General features: G+C 44.6%; 1 long non-coding RNA gene across 1 annotated transcript in view; it reads left to right on the top strand.

The window, feature by feature from the left end:
• LOC126175149 (uncharacterized) overlaps window positions 1-26,637 on the top strand; it is a 408,165-nt gene that overhangs the window by 381,198 nt on the left and 330 nt on the right. The window lies entirely within an intron of this gene.

The raw sequence follows: 26,637 nt of genomic DNA, 5'->3' as shown, positions 1-26,637 counted from the left end.
ACATCGGTGTGATTAACGTAAGATTTTCATTTCAATTGCGTTTTCTGAATTTCAGCAAAAACTTTGGTTGTATCTCCACTACGTGGATAACATTTGGATGAAATGAAAAAGCAGCTACACTTTGATCTGTTTTGAGCGTGAAACATCCGTTACAACTCAAAAATCATTCTTTTGTATGTCTATCCTTTTGACAGGAGGTCTTCGGGACGACAGCCGTTTACTAATGTGAGAAAATGAAACGCCTACAGTCGTCCTTATGAATTTATTTACTTTGTAGCTACCAGTTTCGGCGCTTCAGTGCCACATCTTCATGCCTATATTGATAAAACAGTATCGTTATACTGTAACTGTTTTATGCTTACAGGTCTGAAGATGGGGCACTGAAGCGCCGAAACTGGTAGCTACAAAGTAAATAAAGTCATAAGGACGGCTGTAGGCGTTTCATTCTCTCATAACAAAAATAATTGAGTCTACATTTTCCAGATGATGTGTCCGGGTTGCCAAATACAGTGCGTATTCTCAGTAATCAGCCACTTATATGACTTTGTTTATCATTATAGGGTCTGCCAGTTTGCAAGTTTTGCCTATTTTTGGACATATCTCTAGCTGTTGATGATCTTGTACCTCACTCGCTCGTTCTTTATACCTCACTTTGTCGGGTTCGTACTGCACCGTGTGACGCCATTCCTTAAGCTGTGAAGCACCCGTCATGTCGGAAACGGTAGATGATACCCAGCAGACGTTATTTCTGTAGACTTCATTACCGTCTGATTGGTGAAGTTTTGCCATAAATTTTCTCACCGTGTTTCAGCCGGCTGGTGTAAAGGGCTCGTCATTTACACAAAACTTTGCCGGGATATGAGTCGGCTGTGCCGTATTTGGTAGCCGTGTAACGGGGTGTGCCTGAGATTAACAGGCAGTCTCCTCCTTCCTGACTCAGCCGCGACTTGCCTTCTGATTGAGGCTGGGGCTACGCCGACACTGCGGTAAACTTATTGAACTGGCGTTAGGTTCAGGCAACCAGACACTGTGCACACTGTTTCATGTCGACATGTTCGACGTGTGCGTAGCTGTACCAGGCAGGTGCCGTATACTCAGCTGCACGGAAACACAGCGCGGGAGCCGGCGTTTTCAGAGTTTGTCTGAGCTCCCTTTTTAGTGCTGGACAGTTTTCTGATGATATTATTCCTAGCACATACTTTGCCCTCAACGTTTTCTGACAGTGCTTCCGAAATTACAGAGTAGGATACCCAAATATTTCGGCGAGTCGTCATAGTTCAACTCCTGCCCTGCCACACCACTTTCAATTGGCGACATGCACATTTATTTCTAAGGCAGAAGCCATATACCTTCAGTTTTACAGGGACCTGATTTGAGGATGTCTTCTCTGTAGTAGAGTCTTAGAGAGGCCGCATCAGTTTCCCTTCTAATTCCTCAAACGATTTTGTCTTTGCCTTCGGCTATACCTCCCCTGCAACGTCACATAAAAATGTCATTTTCGAAGAGCACTAAGTTTTTCGTTCGGAAGTTCTTAGTCATTTTATAAAATTTAACGAATGACCGTTGGTGGTTGACAGTTTCATAGACAGCTGAGAGATCTGTAAAAGCAACTCCGGTCGAAGCCGTCCTCTGAGTGTTGTGTGAGACTGAGTATCTGGCCTCAACATCATTTACTAGACATAACGCCTGCATGTACTGGTATGATTATGGTCTCTCTTGTGGCAAAAATTCTGTAAAAATCCATTCTTTCGAGTGCCTTGTAGAGATGACGAAGAAGTCACATTGGCCTGAGGTTTCGTGGGCATGCAGGTTCTTTAGGTTAAAACAACAGTCGAGGTCGCAACAACATAGCTTTGTGTTCCTTTATTTGCTGGATCATTTTTCTTAACTCTTCAGCACTGAATGTCGCGCCTAGGGCGTCCACCTCATTGTTCAAACCATGTCGTATTTTCACTCTTTTCACTTTATTTTCGCATTTAATAGAAGGCGGCGAGCTACCCTGTCTGGAATCACCCGAGCTAGATCAAGTGCTGCATTTTTAGGACCGTTGGAGAGATTTTTTACCAGTTTCGAAGATCGCCGGCTGTTTGGCTTCACGTCGAGATTCCTAAACAATTTGGACCGTCTTCACGTTTGCGCTGTTGATATTGCTTGTAGAACCTTTTTCCCTGCTTGAATAGTGCATTCTGAGATATGGCCGTCGTTGTACACTGCTCTAAAAGTTTAGATGCTCCTTCAAGGCCCACGGTGTATTCAGAACAAAGTTGTCATAAGAACTGGTACGTCGTTCCAACTGCATGATTTTCCGGTCCAAATCCTCTGTAAAACCCTGCAACTTTTTTTTTAAATTAAAGTATATTTTAAAGGGAACTACTTCAGGTCTGACAGCAGCCACACCGACTATGAAGTTATTGGCCTCTGTTGGATCCGTGATATCGGGTTTCCCACAATTTTTAATATTTGCCCACTCATTCTGCCACTAACGGAGATATTGTCCGGATTGTATCCTTCGTGCCATCTACCACTGTTGAAGGATGCGGGTTGTTTCGCATCATCTACACTCCTGGAAATGGAAAAAAGAACACATTGACACCGGTGTGTCAGACCCACCATACTTGCTCCGGACACTGCGAGAGGGCTGTACAAGCAATGATCACACGCACGGCACAGCGGACACACCAGGAACCGCGGTGTTGGCCGTCGAATGGCGCTAGCTGCGCAGCATTTGTGCACCGCCGCCGTCAGTGTCAGCCAGTTTGCCGTGGCATACGGAGCTCCATCGCAGTCTTTAACACTGGTAGCATGCCGCGACAGCGTGGACGTGAACCGTATGTGCAGTTGACGGACTTTGAGCGAGGGCGTATAGTGGGCATGCGGGAGGCCGGGTGGACGTACCGCCGAATTGCTCAACACGTGGGGCGTGAGGTCTCCACAGTACATCGATGTTGTCGCCAGTGGTCGGCGGAAGGTGCACGTGCCCGTCGACCTGGGACCGGACCGCAGCGACGCACGGATGCACGCCAAGACCGTAGGATCCTACGCAGTGCCGTAGGGGACCGCACCGCCACTTCCCAGCAAATTAGGGACACTGTTGCTCCTGGGGTATCGGCGAGGACCATTCGCAACCGTCTCCATGAAGCTGGGCTACGGTCCTGCACACCGTTAGGCCGTCTTCCGCTCACGCCCCAACATCGTGCAGCCCGCCTCCAGTGGTGTCGCGACAGGCGTGAATGGAGGGACGAATGGAGACGTGTCGTCTTCAGCGATGAGAGTCGCTTCTGCCTTGGTGCCAATGATGGTCGTATGCGTGTTTGGCGCCGTGCAGGTGAGCGCCACAATCAGGACTGCATACGACCGAGGCACACAGGGCCAACACCCGGCATCATGGTGTGGGGAGCGATCTCCTACACTGGCCGTACACCACTGGTGATCGTCGATGGGACACTGAATAGTGCACGGTACATCCAAACCGTCATCGAACCCATCGTTCTACCATTCCTAGACCGGCAGGGGAACTTGCTGTTCCAACAGGACAATGCACGTCCGCATGTATCCCGTGCCACCCAACGTGCTCTAGAAGGTGTAAGTCAACTACCCTGGCCAGCAAGATCTCCGGATCTGTCCCCCATTGAGCATGTTTGGGACTGGATGAAGCGTCGTCTCACGCGGTCTGCACGTCCAGCACGAACGCTGGTCCAACTGAGGCGCCAGGTGGAAATGGCATGGCAAGCCGTTTCACAGGACTACATCCAGCATCTCTACGATCGTCTCCATGGGAGAATAGCAGCCTGCATTGCTGCGAAAGGTGGATATACACTGTACTAGTGCCGACATTGTGCATGCTCTGTTGCCTGTGTCTATGTGCCTGTGGTTCTGTCAGTGTGATCATGTGATGTATCTGACCCCAGGGATGTGTCATTAAAGTTTCCCCTTCCTGGGACAATGAATTCACGGTGTTCTTATTTCAATTTCCAGGAGTGTATTACTTCTGAATTCACCCCTTCTGCGAATTGTTCTAGTCTCTCACGATTTCTATTGGTTTCAGAGTATCCTCAGGCCGTACTATGGTAGTTAAAATCGCCCGTAACAAATTTTAGGGGGCGAGGCGGCAAATTTTTTTGCTGCACAAAGACGAAGTTTCCATGTGGTAGTTTGTAGAAGGAATTTGTCATGCAGGATCTGACCTCGACAGTTAGAATCTCGATGTCATTTTCACAAATTAGAGCTGCCGCAGTTATTTTAATGTTCTTTTTTAGCCAAGGCTGCATTTCCATATCGTTGGTGAGGTCTCGCTAGCATTAACGTCATTTATTGCACCCGAGGTCTTCGGCTTTCTGTTCCTCCGTGCGTTTCCTGGAGGAGGAAGAGGAAGAAGAGAAGGAAGAGGAGAGCTCAGTTTGTTTCGTCGCACAGATTAGATAATAAGAATTCCTTAACCGCAGACAAGACACCGATATTTATTGCTCTTTGAAGCTGGCTTAGACAAAACCCTTTTAGACGAACGGCTTCAGTTTTTTTATTGCATTGGTGCTCCGGTGTGCCAAGGCTTAGCCGACGTGTCATTATCAGGAGGCGCCCCACTGTTTTCAAACAATTTGAATCACAGTCTGCTAAGAGGCTACTTCATTGTGCCCCATTTTGTACACGAGCAATAAACATATTACACTGAATCGGCAAAGAAACTGGTATAGGCATTCGTATTCAAATACAGAGACATGTAAACAGGCTGAATACGGCGCTGCGGTCTATCGCAGTTGTTAGATTGCTTACTGCTGCTACAACGGCAGGTTATCAAGATTTAAGTGAGTTTGAACGTGGTGTTATTGTCGACGCACGAGCGATGGGACACAGCATCTCCGAGGTAGCGGTGAAGTGGGGATTTTCCCTTACGACCATTTCAGATGTGCAACGTGACTATCAGGAATCCGGTAAAACATCAAATCTCCAACATCACTGCTGCCGGAAAAAGATCCCGCAAGAACGAGACCAACGACGTCTGAAGAGAATCGTTCAACGTGACAGAAATGCAACCCTTCCGCAAACTGCTGCAGATTTCAGTGCTGACCCATCAAAAAGTGTCAGCATGCGAACCATTCAACGAAGTGTCATCGATATGGGCCTTCGGAGCCGTAGTGAAACTTCCCCTTTGTCTGTAAAGAATGACAGTCCTGGAAAAAGTTTTATATTATTTGATTTTCAAACAGCTGAGCAAAACTGAACGTACTCAGACAGTTCTCTCTTTACTTATTCTGATCATCACTAAACTGACACACACTATTTTTAGCGCAACGCAATCTGACTTTCAATAATCCCTACAAAAGAGTGGCCCTGACTAACAATAACCTATACCTTTCATGAATCACTTACAAAAATCTTCGTTACATGAGCTACTGCAATACAGCGAGCGCCAATACTGCCAGCTAAATAAAGGACTGTAACTACTGAAGGCACTAACTACTGATAGTCATAGTTAGCAAATGAAAGATTTTAATGGAGAACAATCAATGTATTTACCGTAATAGTGTTCAAAAGTCATCATATATATATAATCTCAGTTCATGACATCCAGTTAAACAAATTTCCTTTTTCTGACGAACACACGTCCAGATCGTCCGCTCAAAACTCTGGCATCTCCCCCCCCCCCCCCCCCCCCCCCCACATCCACCACTTCTGGCGGCTCACCTCCAACTGCACAACGCTACGTGTTGTTCACATCCAACTGCCCAACGGTACACTAGCTAATATTCCAACAATGAGTCTAACCAGCCACAGACTGCACACAGCGCAGTCAGGAATTTTCATACGGAGCACTACGTGGCGTTACCAAAATAAAAACCTAAACAGCCTACTTACAGTAGGCCCACTCGAGTACCCTTGATGAATGCACGACACAAAGCTTTCCGCCTCGCCTGGGCCCGTCGACACAGACATTGGACAGTTGATGACTGGAATCCTGTTGCCTGGTCGAATGAGTCTCGTTTCAAATTGTATCAAGCAGATGGACATGTACGGTTGGACGCAGCCTCATGAATCGATTGACCCTGCATGTCAGCAGGGGATTGTTCAAGCTGGTGGAGGCTGTGTAACGGTGTGGGGCGTGTGCAGTTGAAGTGATATGGGACTGCTGATACCTCTAGATACGAATCTGAGACAGATGAGACGTACGTAAGCATCCTGTCTGATCACTTGCATCCATTCATGGCCATTTTGCATTCCGACGGACTTGGGCAATTCCAGCATGGGAAATGCGACACCCCATACATCGAGAATTGCTACAGAATAGCACCAGGAACATTTTTCTGAGTTTAAACACTTCCCCTTTCCACCAAATTCTCCAGAAATGAACATTATTGGCCATATCTGGGATGGATTGCAACGTGCTATTCAGAAGAGATCTCCGCCCTCTCGTACTGTCACAGATTAATCGGCATCCCTGCTGGATTCATGGTGTCAGTTCCCTGCAGCACTACCTCAGACATTAGTCGAGTCCATGTCACGTCGTGTTACGGCACTTCTGCGTGCTCGCGGGGTCCTACACGATTTTAGGCAGGTGCACCAGTTTCTTTGACTCTTCAGTGTATAGAAGTCCTGACATTTTCAACCGTTGTCTGAAACCACTTGGCATGTACACTGAGGTGACAAATGTCGTATCGGACCTGCTTTTGCGCAGCGCAGTGCAGTAACGCCAATTGGCATTGAGTCAACAAGTAGTTGGAAGACCCCTGCAGAAATATCGAGCCCCGCTGCGTCTGAAGCCGTCCATAATTGCGAAAGTGTTGCCCTTGCAGGATGTTGTGTACAAACTGACCTCTCGATTACGTCCCGTAAATGTTCGGTGGAATTCATGACGGACCATCTGGATGGCCAAATCATTTCCCTAACTGTTCAGAATATTGTTCAAACCAGTCGCGAGCAACTGTGGCCCGGTGACATTGCTCATTGTCATTGGGAACATGAAGTCTATGAACTGCTGTAAATGGTTTCAGTACGTTCAGCTGCACCAGAGGACCCAGCACATTCCATGTAAACACAGCCCATAGCGTTATGGAGCCACTAGCAGCTTGCACAGTGCCATGTTGACAACCACGGTCAATGGCTTCGGTGGGTCTGCGCCACGCTGGAACCCTACCATCATCTCTTACCAGTTGAATTCGGGACTCATCAAGCCACGGTTTTGCAATCGCCTGGGGTCCAGCCTACATTGTAACGAGGCCAGAAGAGGCGCTGCAGGCGATGTGGTGTTAGCAAAGGCACTCGCGTCGGCCGTCTGCTGCTGTAACCAATTTATGCCAACTCTGTCGCACTGTCCTACCGAATACGTTCGTCGTACGCCCTACACTCATTCCTGCGATTATTCCACGCAGTTCTGCTTGTCTGTTAGCACTGACAACTCTACGCTAACGCTGTTGCTCTCTGTCGTTAAGTGAAGGTCGTCGGCCAGGGCGTTGTCCTTGGTGAGAGGAAACGCCTGAAATTTGGCATTATCTGCACACTCTTGACACTGTGCATCTCGGAATACTGAATTCCCTAACGATTTCCGAAATGGAATGTCTCCTAGGTCTACCTCCAACTATCATTTCGCGTTCAACTCCGTGAAGTCCCTTCATGCGGCCGTGATCACGTCGGCAAACTACAAATGACAGTTCCGTCGCGATGAACTTCCCTTTTCTACCTTGTGTTTGCGATACTACCCCCATCTGTATATTTGCATATCGCTACCCCATGACTTTCGTTACCTCAATGTATACACTGATGAGGCGAAACATTACATCCACCAACATAATCGCGTGTTGGGACCCTTTTTATCGGAGTGCAGGAGCGATTCTTCATGACGTGGATCCGCCAAATTCCGGAGGTATGTGCTACCTGGTGTCTACGGACGAGTCACGCAATTCCAGTGAAGTACGGGCCGGTGGTTTGTTGTAGGCTTGTAACTGGCTCCCATCTGTAGCACGATTCTGGCCTTGCGACATGGACAGTTACATTGCTAGAAGGCGGTTTCGCCGAGCCGTTCTAGGACATATACGAATGGTTGTATCGTATTAAGTATTTCTTCGCAAGACTCACTGATTGGTAGGATTATCACTCCACTTTAACATGTCTCCAGCACCATACCTGAAATGTTTCAAAAAATTTCATTCCACTTTTGCCTGAGGTCCACGTTTCAGTCATACAGTTTTATGCTCTAACTGCAGCTCTTAACCACATTTTATTCACAACAGTATTTATGACCTTTGTACAAAGCATTTTTTCTTCTGTTCACGAACGTTGCTTTTGCTACTCTTTGTTTCATATCTTCTTGGCTTCTTCAGTCTTCAGTTATCTTACTTCCTAAGTGTTTGTGTGATCTTCCTTGTTTAGTTTTATTTTCTTTCCCATTTGATGTTTATTTCTTCTGGTTCCGTAGATCACACGAGGGTTTCTGTCAGTTTTTTGAGTTAATTTCCATTTTTTACTCATCCCTTTCCATGTACCCATAACTTTTAAGATTAGTAATTTCTTCTGGAGCTAGTAGAGCTCCGTCAGCTGCAGGGTTAAACAAGTGTCTCTTCCATTTATACTGATTTCTGCTCAGCCATGTTAGCACTCGTTTATTGCCTGTTCTATGTAGACGTGGAATAGATGTCTGAAAGAACAGATACCATCTTCATATAGTTAAGGATAACCGGCCATTGACCTCCTCCTTCTGTGCGGATGCACACGTATTGCCCGAACTCTTACGGGACTTGGTAAGATTGTCTGCCGCGAGTAAGGAGTGTAATGGGCAGGGGCACTACGATTGTAGTGTGTGGATATTAAGTTGGTGTGGGTCTCACGGGGAGCGTGCAAGGGATAAGTCCCTGCAGTCGCACTATCCTCTGTGTCCTCGGTGGCTGAGATGGATAGAGCGTCTGCCATGAAAGCACGAGATCCCGGGTTCGAGTCCCGGTCGGGGCACATATTTTCAACTGTCCCCGGTGAGGTATATCAACGTCTGTCGACAGCGTAGGGTCTTGATTTAATTATCATTTCATTCGAGAGCGCTGCAAGGTCACCGATGGTATACCATCTTACCATCTTCATATAACTGTTCTGGTTCGTAATAAAACATTTTCATATATTGTTTCCAGCTATTAGTCACTTGCTCATTTTCCATAAGTATTCTTCCTTTCTTGAAGCAGATTGAATTGCTGTCATCTTTTCGTTTTCCAAAATGCTTTCTTTTCTAGTTATGTGCCTTACAACTTTTTGTTTTCTTAAATTCACATATGGCTTCCAGTCATTTTTCTGTAACTTTTTTGCTTCCGTGTTAAGTAAGTTTCTTACTTTATTGTATTCTGATTCATCTTCCCCTTCGCACTTCCTTCTTAGTTCTTTTATTGCTGTTGTTTGCTCTTTTACCTATAGTTTCTTTCCTTCTTTTGTGAGACACTTATTGTGTCGTTTGCTGCAGTTATTACTGTCTTTTAGATTTTCCCAAAAGAGGTTTCTTGTGTGCCTACATTTCACATCATTTTTGTAACTATCCCCCCCCCCCCCCCCCGCCCACCCCCCTGCTTAAAATTTTTAATTTGTCTGTTGCTCAGTTTTCAGGTTTTGGTTTCAATGTGCAGTTTACTGTTAGTTGTAGTTTGTACTGCACTGCTAGTGAGTTACGGTCGCTGCACGTATTATCAGCTGCAGAGCAACATTCACTTTGACTTGCTTTCTCAACTTAAGGATCGGGAAACTACCGCCAGGACGGCTGAGAAGAATTTCCGTTGTACTGGATCTCATTACATGACTTCTTTTTCGGTTTTGAATTTCCCACTATCATGATGAAGTATAATCGAAGCAGCAACATTCGTGTGTATGTTCTTCAGGGAAATAACGTAGTAGGACTGTTAAGAGATATTTTCCGTAAATTCAGTGATAAACTTTCACAAACCCTATGAATACCATGGGAAGCGTTTATGATATTCATTTTTCCAGTGTATGAATCAGGTCATGAATTACAAACGTTTCATTGCCTTTTCAAAAGGGAATGCTTTTGTAGGTGATGGTTATTTTGGTGAATACTTCGTATCTTGCAGAGAGAAGGATGATACATCACAATTCGTTTTTGTCCCTTGTCTTTCTCTTTTCTTGTGCAGTGGAGTTATTACAGCTTTGTTACAGTTTTTGGGATTTGACTACTTCTCCAGACATTCTATAAACAAATTTTCAATTTCAGTTTGCATGAATTTTCTTCCAACTTTAATCATCTCTACTGAAACACCTTCATCCCCTCGTTACTTCCCTTTTTTGCTATATGGAAGCGTTTTGTCCAGGTCATCTGGCATTTCTTGCGCAGTGTCGTAACTTCCATTAGTAGTTGTAATTTTGATTCGGTAACAAAATATACAAATTTCGAGGAGTTGGAGATCGTCGCGGCCCTACTATGTTATTAACAAATAAGTGTCCCGAAGAACGTGCTTTGAACTGAAATGCAACCAACGTTGTTTGGGATTGGTTGTACTTGCTGCTTTGACTTCAATTATCATTCAGCTGCACCCAGTTTTCTAAGTGCACAATTAAGTTATAGTGAACTGGCCAGGTATTATAAATTACTGTAGCTCATAGGAATTGATTCTTTTATTACAAAGTTTATTTCAGCAAATTCCATAACCACTGTTCACTGGTGCCTATTATGAGGCTGAATCTGTATTAACAGTAAAGTACTGTACCGATATTGCATCAAACAAAGCATTAAAGTCTGTAGACCGATTAGTGAGCCCCTGTACAGTATAGATAACACACAGTAAAATTTCAAGGTTCCTGAGCAATGACGCGGCAAGTGACTCACTGTTCGACAAACGAAGCATAAGTAGCGACTGTTCAGTGAACAACGAAAATGATGAGCCCCAGCTGTAGATAATATAAATAATTAAAAGTTCTGAACGAACCACCAGTTAGCCGCGCGATCTAGGGCGACTTGTCACGGTTCGCGCAGCTTCCCCCCCCCCCCCCCCCCTTTTTCCGTCGGAGGTTCGAGTTCTCCCTCGGGCATGAAGTAGTGTGTAAGCTTAGAGACCGATGACCTCAGCAGTTTGGTCCCATAAGATCTTACCACAAATTTCCAAAAAATTTGAACCACCAGTTACAGATTAATAAAAGTTCCGATTGGGGATAACTGGAGAAAAACTTTAAAATTTGACCGCCATTCAGGACCGGAAGTATTAAAAGTTGTCAGACACGAACTTGGAAAACCTGACGAAATCCGCAAATCCACCAAACGCTACATACGAAGCAGCGTTTGATTCCACTAGCACACAGCCCATTCACTCTGCCCGAGGATACAGCAGATACACCGGGTCTGGGAGGACGCTGCTTGGGGAGACCGCCCTCCCAGTCCCTCGTAATTCCACACCGCCCCCTCACGACGTAGCACGCATTACTGAGAGTTACAGAAGTAGAGAGAGGTGGAATGAAAGTCGAGAAACAGCTGAGCGTCCCAGTCCCGCTCCTTGAAGGATAACTGTGGGACCAGAAATATACCGTCGAGGACACGTTGCTCTAGAGACGTAGATGTGTGTGCTGTATACAGCTGCTGCTGCTGCACATTTCCCGGGTCCACAGGGAGAAGTGCACACACACACACACACACACACACACACACACAGTGTGTTATCGACAGGACGCGCAGCCAGATACGCGGCGGCCTGTGTTCCGGGAAGTCTGCTGCCCTCTGTCGTTCACAGCTGCGTCCCCCTACCCCCTCCAATCATCACTCTCTCCCTCCCTCCTATCCGCGAGCAACCACAACGCGTCTCGAGCCGCCGGCTGACACCCTCAGCTAAACATTAGTGTGGTAAGCAAAGTTTTTTTTATATAATAAAAAAAAAACCCTTGAGGCGTCCAAGGTCTGCGCCGGACGTGGTGGCACCTTTCCAACGCGACGTGAGATTTGACGTTTAAGACTGGCTTAGTTGTCTTGCAAGCGCTCAAAATACTGTAAGCCACTGCATCAAAAGCTGTACCGCCGCTCGCAACTGCAGGACCTGCCTGCCAGAAAGTGTGTCCAACCGCGCGACGTGATCACTAGACTGCGACTGGAACGCGGTACCAGCAGTGACTGGGCGTGGGCGTGGATCAGCCGAGCGGCACCAAAGCAGCACTTCCAGTCTACTGTTTGATTACAGACTGAAGCAAGGGCGATTCCTATAGCGCCATAAGTATTAAAGTGTGGGAGGAGATGTAACAGTTTGCCGTGGAGGAGCGGTCACGCCGAGGGAAATATCGAGAACCGACCACGAAAAAGAAGTCTCATTTGTCTCGTTTTGGAGACACGGAGATGACTGATGATTTTCATGTTGGCTATTCATCGTTAAAGATAATAGCCACTAAACTTCGGAAAATCTTCTCCTGCCTCTGTTCAGTGTATGTCTGACGTATCATTCCGACAACCATATGTTGTGCTGCGGATCAGTGCAAAACATTTTACTTTACTTATATTTTGAGTCACTGAAACATAGAAATCTTGGTGCTCTTCCACGTTATATGGACGCATCGCAAAAAGTGGCAAGAAGGAATATAGATACAGGGTAAGTCAGGAGGAAAGGTATATGCTTTGAGCGCTGATAATATTAGTGATTCTGAATTAAAAAATTTCATTTGGGCATATGCCCTATTACGAATGGTATCCGAGATGAAACAGATTTAATGTGCATTGTTATTTATTATCTGTATTATTCAACCATCGTCATTGTTTAAAACCTATTACAGTTGAGGAAGTTAAGACGAACAGTTTGATATAGGGCATTTGTAGTAAATCGATTCGGGAAACTACCTGAAATTGGCTTACAAAAACTACCTAAGCTGCAGCGCATGGTCGCGTCGCACGATTTTCAGTATTCTTGCTCTTGTTTTTTTTTTTTTTTGCCTAAACTATTGAAGCTAGAGAAAAAAGAAATGACTTCTCTCTACGAAATTTAATTTAATATTGTACTTAGACACGTTTTGGCTGGGGTGTGTGCTTCCGAGCTATTCAAGAAAAAGTATCAAAGTAATACTGAATGTATCTTGGAAACGATTGGAAGTACGACATATGTTCATATGAAAGCTTTTTTTGGTTCAGAATCACCAAAGCTATCCATCAAACCATATACCTCCCGACTCACGCTATTCTTGGGACTGACGAATTTAGCGAATTTTGTTGTAATGTCCACGGAAACATTAAGAGAGATCAGTATATGGTTTGGTGTAACTATTCTGTCAGGTACCGTTACTTCGTTCGTGGGGTAGTCTGTCGCATAGCGAACGAGAAAACACTAACGAGCAGTGTACTACGAATATTACATAATGATTGTGTGACAATAAAAATATGCAAACTTTTCTTCTGCTGTGAGCGCCATAAAATTCTTCAGTTTAGCTGTGAGAAGTTCTTCATTCTACAATAACAGTACGAGACATTGGTTCAAATGGCTCTGAGCACTATGGGACTCAACTGTTGACGTCATAAGACCTCTAGAACTTAGAACTACTTAAACCTAACTAACCTAAGGGCATCACACACATCCATGCCCGAGGCACGAGACATTATTGGCTGCACATTACATGATCCCAAGTCACAGTACACAACGTTTATACACTTTTTTTTTTAAAGCCACCGCTGTACCAGGCTTATATGTACCTACATAATCGTTCACAGTTACGTAAGGCCTACTAGTTACGAGTAAAACAGCTTCATTCGAGCAAGCAATAAAGGAAACAAAAGAAAAGTTCGGAGTAGGTATTAAAATCCATGGAGAAGAAATAAAAACTTTGAGGTTCGCCGATGACATTGTAATTCTGTCAGAGACAGAAAAGAACTTCGAAGAGCAGTTGAACGGAATGGACAGTGTCTTGAAAGGAGGGTATAACATCAACAAAAGCAAAACGAGGATAATAGAATGTAGTCGAGTTAAATCGAGTGATGCTGAGGGAATTAGATAAGGAAATGAGACACTTAAAGTAGTAAAGGAGTTTTGCTATTTGGGGAGCAAAATAGCTGATGATGGTCGAAGTAGAGAGGATATAAAATGTAGACTGGCAATGGCAAGGAAAGCGTTTCTGAAGAAGAGAAATTTGTTAACATCGAGTATAGATTTAAGTGTCAGGAAGTCGTTTCTGAAAGTATTTGTATGGAGTGTAGCCATGTATGGAAGTGAAACATGGACGATAAATAGTTTAGACCAGAAGAGAATAGAAGCTTTCGAAATGTGGTGCTACAGAAGAATGCTGAAGATTAGATGGGTAGATCTCATAACTAATGAGGAAGTATTGGTTAAAATGGCTCTGAGCACTATGCGACTTAACTTCTGAGGTCATCAGTCGCCTAGGACTTAGAACTAATTAAACCTAACTAACCTAAGGACATCACACACACATCCATGCCCGAGGCAGGATTCGAACCTGAGGAGGTATTGAATAGAATTCAGGAGAAGAGGAGTTTGTGGCACAACTTGAATAGAAGAAGGGATCGGTTGGTAGGACATGTTCTGAGGCATCAAGGGATCACCAATTTAGTACTGGAGGGCAGCGTGGAGGGTAAAAATCGTAGAGGGAGACCATGAGATTAATACACTAAGCAGATTCAGAAGGATGTAGGCTGCAGTAGGTACTGGGAGATGAAGAAGCTTGCACAGGTTAGAGTAGCATGGAGAGCTGCATCAAACCAGTCTCCGGACTGAAGACCACAACAACAACAACAACAACAACAACAACAACAACAACAACGTGGTAAGGTCTTACGGGACCAAACTGCTGAGGTCATCGGTCCCTCAGTTTACACACTACTTAATCTAACTTAAAGTAACTTACGCTAACGACAACACACACGTCCATACCCGAGGGAGGACTCGAACTTCTCTCGGTGGGAGCCGCACGGACCGCGTCTCAGACCTCTCGGACACCCCGCGCGGCCTTCAATATTTAATGATATTCAGCCATGTAGAATGAAGCGACAGAAAAACTTGCAGCAGTACGGCGAGATATTCAATATTTGCACGAAGCTGCATAAATGATCTGGTAGAAAGCGTCGGAAAATCAATATTTGAATAAAATATTGTTTATCAGTTTCAAACAACAGACGTTTAATTATTGCAACCAAATTCCGGCTTGTTAGTTCTACACCTGGTAATGTCAAAACGATCCTCCTCAGAAAGAGAAAACCATTTTCTTGCCGTACTCTGTTCAATGGTTTTATCTGTACACACGCCACAAATGTTTCTGGCTGCTTCCGCTCCTGTTAGTTCTCTATTGAACTCAAACAGAAGAATTCGACGGAAATGTTCAGATTTCTCCACTTGGCACTCCCTTTTCTAGCGCCCACAGCTCCACTCACTATCTCCAAATGACCAAATATAAACTCAGATAGCTGCAGTGAACTACAAATAAAAATGGCAGGCGATGAATAAACGCATAGCCACCGGAATACAAACATGCAAAACAAAATCGCCAACCTAATACACTCCTGGAAATTGAAATAAGAACACCGTGAATTCATTGTCCCAGGAAGGGGAAACTTTATTGACACATTCCTGGGGTCAGATACATCACATGATCACACTGACAGAACCACAGGCACATAGACACAGGCAACAGAGCATGCACAATGTCGGCACTAGTACAGTGTATATCCACCTTTCGCAGCAATGCAGGCTGCTATTCTCCCATGGAGACGATCGTAGAGATGCTGGATGTAGTCCTGTGGAACGGCTTGCCATGCCATTTCCACCTGGCGCCTCAGTTGAACCAGCGTTCGTGCTGGACGTGCAGACCGCGTGAGACGACGCTTCATCCAGTCCCAAACATGCTCAATGGGGGACAGATCCGGAGATCTTGCTGGCCAGGGTAGTTGACTTACACCTTCTAGAGCACGTTGGGTGGCACGGGATACATGCGGACGTGCATTGTCCTGTTGGAACAGCAAGTTCCCTTGCCGGTCTAGGAATGGTAGAACGATGGGTTCGATGACGGTTTGGATGTACCGTGCACTATTCAGTGTCCCCTCGACGATCACCAGTGGTGTACGGCCAGTGTAGGAGATCGCTCCCCACACCATGATGCCGGGTGTTGGCCCTGTGTGCCTCGGTCGTATGCAGTCCTGATTGTGGCGCTCACCTGCACGGCGCCAAACACGCATACGACCATCATTGGCACCAAGGCAGAAGCGACTCTCATCGCTGAAGACGACACGTCTCCATTCGTCCCTCCATTCACGCCTGTCGCGACACCACTGGAGGCGGGCTGCACGATGTTGGGGCGTGAGCGGAAGACGGCCTAACGGTGTGCGGGACCGTAGCCCAGCTTCATGGAGACGGTTGCGAATGGTCCTCGCCGATACCCCAGGAGCAACAGTGTCCCTAATTTGCTGGGAAGTGGCTGTGCGGTCCCCTACGGCACTGCGTAGGATCCTACGGTCTTGGCGTGCATCCGTGCGTCGCTGCGGTCCGGTCCCAGGTCGACGGGCACGTGCACCTTCCGCCGACCACTGGCGACAACATCGATGTACTGTGGAGACCTCACGCCCCACGTGTTGAGCAATTCGGCGGTACGTCCACTCGGCCTCCCGCATGCCCACTATACGCCCTCGCTCAAAGTCCGTCAACTGCACATACGGTTCACGTCCACGCTGTCGCGGCATGCTACCAGTGTTAAAGACTGCGATGGAGCTCCGTATGCCACGGCAAACTGGCTGACACTGACGGCGGCGGTGCACAAATGCTGCGCAGCTAGCGCCATTCGACGGCCAACACCGCGGTTCCTGGTGTGTCCGCTGTGCCGTGCGTGTGATCATTGCTTGTACAGCCCTCTCGCAGTGTCCGGAGCAAGTATGGTGGGTCTGACACACCGGTGTCAATGTGTTCTTTTTTCCATTTCCAGGAGTGTATATTGTGTTCTTTCATATAATCAATTTACGAATTAGGTCGTGATGCCAAAGGAAGAAGACACATTAGAAAGACTAATATTTTAAGTTAAACAATTAAGTTACAGCTAGTTAGTCAACAGGATTGTCATCCGTTTCCACCTAAACTTTTCGATGCATCCTCTTCTGAACACAACATTAACATTTTAAAACGTTTCATGCATATTCCGTTTTCCATCGTGTCACATTGCTCAGATTACTCTCCGTTTTGTAAAATTATAAATTTCTTCATGGAAGAGAACAGAATTTCGAAACAATATTTTTCAAGTGAATCGCATTGAATGATAGATCATTGATTTCCATTACATGCAATTATTACTACCTTCTGTTCAGTGCAGTGCAATAAGTACAATACAATACTAGAAGCGATTTGTGCCTTTTGACAGACAAAACAATCCTAACGTTTTACGTCACTTTCAGCACATTGCTTTCATGTCATTTGTGTGCTAATGAGCACAGGATACCTCGCGGTTGCCGTGCGTCAGGTACAAGATCGCGTTGTGATGGCTTCCATTAGCTTAACACAAATCGTAGTGAAACTGTCTTGGAAGGTTCTTGAGGCTTCATTGCATCATGTTCCGTAGCATTTTGCCAATGTCTGGACCACAGAGGTTCTTTTTATTTATTATGACCGCTTTTGGTTTTCTTCGGGAACCATATTCAAATATAGAGGCGAAAAATAAAAATTCAGAATCTTGTGTACGATTGTATATGCGTCCTTCGTGTTGCCCTGTTCCCTTTTTTTCTAATTTTCTGTATTTATAATTTCCAGTGAAAATGAATGTGTTGTCGGTTCACAGACAATTCATTTTTCTTTAGGGCCAAATGTCGTTGTCACTGTTTTTTAAAGTACAAGAGAGATCCAATAAGCAGTTTTCAGTATTTTATAAAAAAACATTACGCACGTTTTATCATGCTAAAGTGATTTTATTGACATTGTACAATGCATCTGCTACTTTCTTACATAGTCGCCATGTTTTTCAAGCATTTTTGGTAACGTGATACAAGTTTACCGAACCAGTGTTGTACCAGGTCGAGTCTTGTGCTCGTCTTGAGGAAACTGCGAGCTACCGTAAAAAGAAAGCGTCCCGGACTTCTGCCTCACCAAGTTCACTTCCTTAGTGATAACACTCGGCCCGTCGCAGTTCGAATGACCCAGGCGGAACTCGGAAGATTCGACTGGGAAGTGTTCCCGCATCGTCCATATTCGCCAGATGTTGCCCCAAGTGTTTTCACATGTTCCTCCAACTCAAAGGCCGTATTGAAGGTAACTCACATCAACAGTGAGCAGTTGGCTACGATCACAGTACCAGAATCGATAAAACACTGGTTTGGAGAAACTTATGTTACCAAAAATGCTTGGAAAAACATGACAACTGTGTGAAAAACTAACAGAAGCATTGTACAATCCCAATAAAATTACTTGAACATGATATAGTGAGTGTAATGTTTTTTTTTATATAAAATAGTGAAACTTACTTAATGGACGCATCCCGTACTCGGCACTTCTATTAATGGTTGGGTTGTTTGGGGGAAGAGACCAAACAGCGAGGTCATCGGTATCATCGGATTAGGGAAGTTAGTCGGCCGTGCCCTTTTAAAGGAACCATCCCGGCATTTTCCTGGAGCGATTTAGGGAAATCACGGAAAACATAAATCAGATTGGCCGGACGCGGGATTGAACCGTCGTCCTCCCGAATGCGAGTCCAGTGTGCTAACCACTGCGCCACCTCGCTCGTTATTAATGGTTCAAATGGCTCTAAGCGCTATGGGACTTAACATCTGAGGTCATCAGTCCCCTAGACCTAGAACTACTTAAACCTAACTAACCTAAGAACATCACACACATCCATGCCCGAGGCAGGATTCGAGCCTACGATCGTAGCAGCCGCGTGGTTACGGACAGAAGCGTCTAGAACCGCTCGGTCACAGCGGCCGGCACTTACTATTATTTTCACACATCTAACTAAATAAGTAAATATTTGTTGTATATACAGTGTGAATCAGGAAGATATGCAAATATTTTAATACGTTATTCTAAAAGTACAACTAAAGAAAAAAGTTCTTATAAACATAGGTCCGCAAATGTTTAGTTACGGAGTTACGGCTAATAAAAGATTTTGTCCGAAATATAGCAACTTCGCTAATATGAAGCTATTGCAAAACTGTAAGAGATTAAAGTAAAGCACGATTTCCATTTACTTTGTTGTTATTGATCTAGTGAATCTAATAAAACATGTCCCAGACGTGTATCTGCAGTAGTTTTCCAGAACATCCAGAGAAACAAAGACGTAATTTGGTAAAATTTTTAATTTATTAACTACTTGGTCCAGTTTGTGTTTTAAATTCAAGACAATTGCACAAAGTTTTCAACAGAAGTTGTAGAGAATTTAATTTTGGAAAACTGATGGTAATAACGTTAACTGAAACTGTATGAATGTGTCAGATAATCTGCTTTTATTAGTTCCATAGCACACGTTAACCCGCAAAAAAAAAAAAAACAAAGCTCAGTGTTAAGGAAGTTGCACATTGTACGTACAGCTTCATAATGCATTCACAATAAATGTTCCAAAATGCCCCTACCGAGTTCAATGCATTTAGCTGTACGTGTATGAACAGATTTTGTTGCACGTTTCAGTTTCACAGGGTTGTTCTTAATTTCATGTATTGCATTCATAATATGAGCAAGTAATGTCTCACGTGTATTGACTTTGTCCTCACAAACTATGTCTTTCATCCATCCCCATACACAAAAATCCAGTGGTGTTTTTTTTATCTCGTTTTGTTCGTAATTTGTTGGTTGTGTATGTTCGCGGCGGACATCCCATGACATCTGTTAAAAAGTTCATCGCTGATCCGTTCACTCAGTTTTCTTTTTTTCTTTTCTTTTTTTTTTATTGCAGAGGGTAGCTAACCCTCTGACGGAACACGCTGAGATACCGTGCCAGATGTTAAATCAGGCAATTTCGGTGGCCACATTAGCGAAGTTGCTAAATTTCTGGCAAAATATTTTATTTGCCCTAACGAAACATTTGCGGACCTATGTTTATATGAAGTATTTTTTTTTAGTTTTACTTGTACAATAACATATTAAAATATTTACACAGCTTCGTGAATCACACTGTTTAATGAATTTTCAGTCAATGTCGGTTATTGTACGGTAACTTTTAATTTTACAAATCTTGGATAAAGTGATAAAAATTAATGTTAATGAACCTCTATTTTGTATACAAAACAACAAAATGACGCATTATTTTGCGACTGCATGGTTCTGTTTCATGAAATGAGTGAGAGACAGGCCGAGGTTCCTGTCAAGCTCATAGACAATGACGTGACTTCGTTGTCCATGGTTGATCACGAAACCGCAGTGCTTTAATTTAAATGTACGCGCCCTACAAGCCGTGTCAGCTAGTATGCCTATTTTAATAACTGCTTTCATAAGGCGCCATATTATGGGGTAATTTATCATTAAGAGAAAAAGTATTCATTGCACGACAGCGTGTAATCAGAATAATAGCTGGAGCCCACCGAAGATCACCGTGCAGACATTTATTTGAGCAACTCGGGATATTCACAGTAACTTTGCAATATATATATTCTCTTATGAAACTTGTTATTAAAATCCATCCCAATTAAAAAATAACAGCGAAGTGCATAGCTACAAAACGAAGAAACGACTATCTTCATTATTCTGGGTTAAATCTGAATTTGGTACAGAAAGGGGTGAATTATGATGCCACAAAAATCTTTGATCATTTTCCAAATAGCATTAAAAGTCTGACAGATGAAAAACAAATTAAAAACACTTCTAAATGACAGCTCCTTGTACTGAATAGATGAATTTCTAGATATGAAGTAGCAACTGTAAAAAATAAAATCGAATAAAATAACTTATGTAAAGAAAACTTATGTTAAAGTGAAACGTTCCACATCATTACGAACTGTCGTATTCATGATCTGTGGAACAAGTATTAATGTACACTACTGGCCATTAAAATTGCTACACCACGAAGATGCTGTGATATGCAAATGATTAGCTTTTCAGAGTATTGACACAAGGTTGGCGCCGGTGGCGACACCTACAACGTGCCTGGTGAAACGTTGTTGCGGTGCCCCTCGTAAGGAGGAGAAATGCGTACCATCACGTTTCCGACTTTGATAAAGATCGGATTGTAGCGTATCGCGATTGCGGTTTATCGTATCGCGTCATTGCTGCTCGCGTTGGTCGAGATCGAATGACTGTTAGCAGAATATGGAATCGGTGGTTTCAGGAGGGTAATAAGGAACGCCGTGCTGGATCGCAACGGCCTCGTATCACTAGCAGTCGAGATGACAGGCATCTTATCCGCATGGCTGTAACGAATCGTGCAGCCACGTCTCGATCCCTGAGTCAACAGATGGGGACGTTTTCAAGACGACAACCATCTGCACGAACAGTTCGACGACGTTTGCAGCAGCATGGATTGTCAGCTGGGAGGCTGTGGTTGCGGTTACCCTTGACGCTGCATCACAGACAGGAGCGCCTGCGATGGTGTACTCAACGACGAACCTGGGTGCACGAATGGCAAAACGTCATTTTTTTCGGATGAATCCAGATTCTGTTTACAGCATCATGATTGTCGCATCCGAGTTTGGCGACATCGCGGTGTACGCACATTGGAACCATGTATTCGTCATCGCGATACTGGCGTATCACCCGGTGTGATGGTATGGGGGGGGGGGGGTCATTGGTTACACGTCTAGGTCACCTCTTGTTCGCATTGACGGCACTTTGAACGGTGCACGTTACATTTCAGATGTGTTACGACCCGTGGCTGTACCCTTCATTCGATCGCTGCGAAACCCCACATTCAGAAGGATAATGCACGACCGCATGTTGCAGGTCCTGTACAGGCCTTTCTGGATACAGAAAATGTTCGACTGCTGCCCTGGCCAGCACATTCTCCAGATGTCTCACCAACTGAAAACGTCTGGTCAATGGTGACCGAACAACTGGCTCGTCACAATACGCCAGTCACTACTCTTGATGAACTGTGGTATCGTGTTGAAGCTGCATGGGCAGCTGTATCTGTGCACGTCATCCAAGCTCTGTTTGACTCAATGCCCAGGCGTATCAAGACCGTTATTACGGCCAGAGGTGGTTGTTCTGGGTACTGATTTCTCAGGATCTATGCACCCAAATTGCGTGAAAATGTAATCACATGTGAGTTCTAGCATAATATATCTGTCCAATGAATACCCGTTTATCATCTGCATTTCTTCTTGGTGTAGCAATTTTAATGGCCAGTAGTGTGTGTGAATGTATGAGGATTGCATTGGACATACTTCAGTGTCTGTCTTCCTCTTCATAACACATTAGAGTTATACTAAATTCTCTGGAAGTTCGTTGTATTTTCATACGGTAGTTCTAACGACGATTTCTCGAGAGAACTGTTCATAATAATTTGTGATATAAAAGGTGAAAAAACTTACAATGTCTAACGAGAGCCAATTCACAGCTTACAAAAGCGTCGTCTTCTGTTTAGGTGCTACTAAGCGAGCCAAATAGAAGAGTAGCACCCACCCCCACCCCTCCTCTCTCAGGTGACGTGACGCTAAAGCCGTGTAGCAAATGTCTCTCACCCCGAAGTTCAGAGAGGAGGTGTGTCCAGAGATGTCTCTAGACACGCCACACGCAGTTGGAGCCTCTCGTTGATCGCTAGGTCCTGTACAGCTGCCAGACTGCGTGGGTGTTGACTGGTACGTTTCATCCTCTGTTCCAAACAGTCGCGGGCATTTCCCGAGAGACTGAGATGGGGTGATTTAGGGGACCGGTCGAGCTGCGGCAAGACAGCTCAGGCTTCGTTAGACCAGGAACGTAGCGCGGTCCCTTGTGGAGACAGCTGCTGGCCTCTCCAAGACGCTAATCTCCGCTGCACAGTTATCACCAGGATATGAAAGAAATGGCCAGAAAGTTGGAATAAACATCTTGGTTCACGCTTCAGGGTAGCCTGAATCACTGGATAGGCAAAACAACCCAGAAATGTCGCAGAACCAACCGCGGCCTCCACGCAAAACGTCTCATTCGGCCGTCGCTGGACTGTCCGCCCCGCCCCGTCTCAAAAGGGACCAAACCGCCACTCCTCGGACGGCGCTACATGCCTTCAAGTCAGCCGCTGTCCAGTTCACGCGTTGTTTGGCTCTCTGAAGACTCGCGGCTTTGTGTGTCACTTCCAGCACAGGCCTTCTGCGATACACCTCAGTCCTAATGTGGCCGCGTGGTGTAGCAGACAGTAAGAGCCGCTTTGCAATAACAACGGGTCGCTTATTAACATGAAGTAGAGCTTCTCAGGACGGTGTCCACACAACTCGAAAGCAACTGAAATGTTGGTCCACGACGATGCCTGGCAGCTGCTCTCACAGACCGAGTGGCGAGGAGCAGGGAGGGTAAAGCCGTCGGCACATGGATCGTGCAGCCGAACGTTAACGTTAACCGTGCCGAGTCAACGCTCTGCTGAACGCTCAGGAACGATGCGACTTCCGCATACGGTACGTGGGCCCCAATGTGGTATACGCGATCGCAAAGCGCTCCAGCGGCAGTTGTGGGATGTTTCTAGTTCGTAAATCACACTGTTTACTCAACAGGCTGCGTCAAATTACCACGTTAGTTCTATTAAAACGCACATTTCCTCCATTGTTTATATCCTAGTCACGTTGTTCTGTATGTAATATACACAAATAAATACTTCAATATCGATTTACATATCTCAAGACAGAAAGGAAAGTACCATGTCTAATCAATAAGGATACAGGCTTGTAAAAGTTCCATTACAAACAGTGTGACAAATTTGCAATAGTTCTCCACATAAGATAAGCACTATTTTATCTTTCCCACATTTTAATAAAACCCCAAGGTCATTCTTACTTGATCACTGTTCCTGCCCAGTGGCAGAATCTTTACAACATGTAAATTACGTAACTCAAAAGAAAAATGAACAAAATATCTTTATACAAGTAGCGCAAGCTGTCCTGTAGATTAAGCCAATCGAACAAACTCACTCCTCAGGAAAAGGTGACCTTATATTTGCGTAACATTAAATATTGTAGTATATACTTACATTAAACTAATAATAAAGCGTCAGGACCTATTATATACACGAATGTTAGGAAAAAAATATTTAGACTTGATGAGACGCGAATCATAATCAGATCACCTTTCTGGTCATGTATCATCAACGCTACTCACTACGCTTTTTTTTATAAAATTTTTTTTGCATTTATGTGTTCAACTGAGACATTTATAGTTTCGTTTCATCAGTGTCAAGAGTCTGATTTTGTTCGTAGTTGATCGCTGTGTGGTCGTTGCGGACGTCAGATGACATCCGCTCAAGTTAGTTTGCTGATCCTTCCACTCAGTTCTTTTATTAAAGAGGCGAACCAGCTCTCTGACCGAACACGCTGAGCTACCGTGCCTGCTAAAAGAATTATTGTCACTTGCTTATTGTAAGAGTATGTCATCGCTAAACTGACAACAATTCGTTTGTGGCGAATTCTAAGATGTTAGCACTTGCTAAATGTTTTAATCGTAGCTATATTAATAGCTGAAATTTAATTATAACAAGTTGTACCAAGAACAATGTATTTTTGGTGGATCCTCAGCGTGTCGCTACCTTCAAATAACATACTCTCATAATACGCAAGTTACAATAATTCTTTTGCCACTAATACGACGTATCTCATTAATTTATTGCAACGAATCACGCAGTTAACAACGGCTTTTCGAGTGCTTCTGAAATTACTGGTGCTCAGAAACGACATATATAAGATATGCTTGAACGGAATGCCAATATGGCGCCTCACAGCTCAATGCTGAAGGGAGATGGCGTGCATGTGACGTAGGTGGCGTTGTGCTATCTGATTGGTCAACGCTGAGACTCACGCTCAGAATATTTGACATGCTAGATATTGCTCTGCACGTTCGGAAAGACTCCCGAACGTGCTATTCCACACTATGACTTTGCAAAAACAGACATAATGTCTTATGGGATAACAGCAATCAGTGATTTTATAATGTTACTTAAAATCCGTCTTGATTACAAAAATTTTCTTATTATTCATATGACCGGTTTCGGTTCATTCAGAACCATCTTCAGATCTGTAAAAATAATTATACTAATTTACTATTTCACGGAAGCAAATGTTTTTCATCCTATCTAATCAACATCAAATGTACCAGAACGTACCTGATATTTCAGTTACTCCTGTAACTGAAATATCAGGTACGTTCTGGTACATTTGATGTTGATTAGATAGGATGAAAAACATTTGCTTCCGTGAAATAGTAAATTAGTATAATTATTTTTACAGATCTGAAGATGGTTCTGAATGAACTGAAACCGGTCATGTGAATAATAAAAAAATTTTTTGCAATCAAGACGGATTTTAAGTAACACCACACTATGACGTCAGAAACTCGGCACGCTCAACGCTCGGGTGTACGGTCATTGTGCCGACGGCTTAAGGCTGGCAGCTCACGGGCGGCAGGAAGCTGCCGTAGCAAAGCGGTGCCGCGAGGCGCTGCCAGGTCCACTGAGCGCGCGGCCGTGGAGAAAACTGGCGAAGGCATGGAGTGTGTGCGGGCACAGTGGCTCCCATGTCGGTGGACAGACACAGGCCTACCAGCAGGTGTTCTAGATGCTTCTGAGCAGGTGGTGTTCACGCACCCCGTAAGTCAGCTGCGGAGACTGAGGAGCGGTCGGTACGAGTTTCACACCTTCTACAGCGCTCAGTGTGCTGGTTTAAGGCTGTAACTAACATTTTGTTCGGAGGGCTTTTGCTCAACGAAGGAGAGGCAGGAAATGCATCTGCTAATTGCGAATTTGGAGACCTGTTAGTTGGTTCAAATGGCTCTGAGTACTATGGGACTGAACATCTGTGGTCATCAGTCCCCTAGAACTTAGAACTACTTAAACCTAACTAACCTAAGGACATCACACACATCCATGCCCGAGGCAGGATTCGAACCTGCGACCGTAGCGGCCGGCCCTGTTAATTGACGCCGGCCGGGGGGTGGCCGAGCGGTTCTAGGCGCTACAGTCTGGAACCGCGCGACCGCTACGGTCGCAGGTTCGAATCCTGCCTCGGGCATGGATGTGTGTGACGTCCTTAGGTTAGTTAGGTTTAAGTAGTTCTAAGTTCTAGGGGACTGATGACCTGAGAAGTTAAGTCGCATAGTGCTCAGAGCCATGTGAACCATTTTTTTGGTAACTGACATTTTAAAACAGGTCGTACATATTACGGTTCTCGTTTGTCATCCATTTTTGTAGTTTGTTTTGCTTTTGTCTGAAGCATTTGACAAGGAATAGTAAATACTTTTTTACAATAACGAATAATTTGAGGTTGAAATATAAATAACGTGTTAAATGAAACAACAAGTTTACTGCTACCTGTCACTGTTTATTTATCTCCACGACACGTTTCAAAGGTTCATACCTCCCTTGTTTACAAAATATGACACTACACATGTGATGTGTTACGAAAATAAAGGAACCTGTCACTAGTGGAGACAGTGCCACAAGTTCCTCCAAAAACATCGTAACGCTATACAGACGCATCTCATTCTAACAAATGTAAATCAACCTTGATGGGGGTTTAATAGACCTTTGAAACGCGGCGTGGAGATACATAAAAGGTGACTGGTAACAGCAAACGTGTTGCTTCATTTGATGTAATGCCCAACCTAAAATGTTTGC

The sequence above is a fragment of the Schistocerca cancellata genome, chromosome 3 (assembly GCF_023864275.1).
Source record: "Schistocerca cancellata isolate TAMUIC-IGC-003103 chromosome 3, iqSchCanc2.1, whole genome shotgun sequence".
Classification (NCBI taxonomy): Eukaryota; Metazoa; Arthropoda; class Insecta; order Orthoptera; family Acrididae; genus Schistocerca; species Schistocerca cancellata.
Note: the sequence above shows the minus strand (reverse complement) of the source record. Positions and strands in the feature narration are given on the sequence as shown.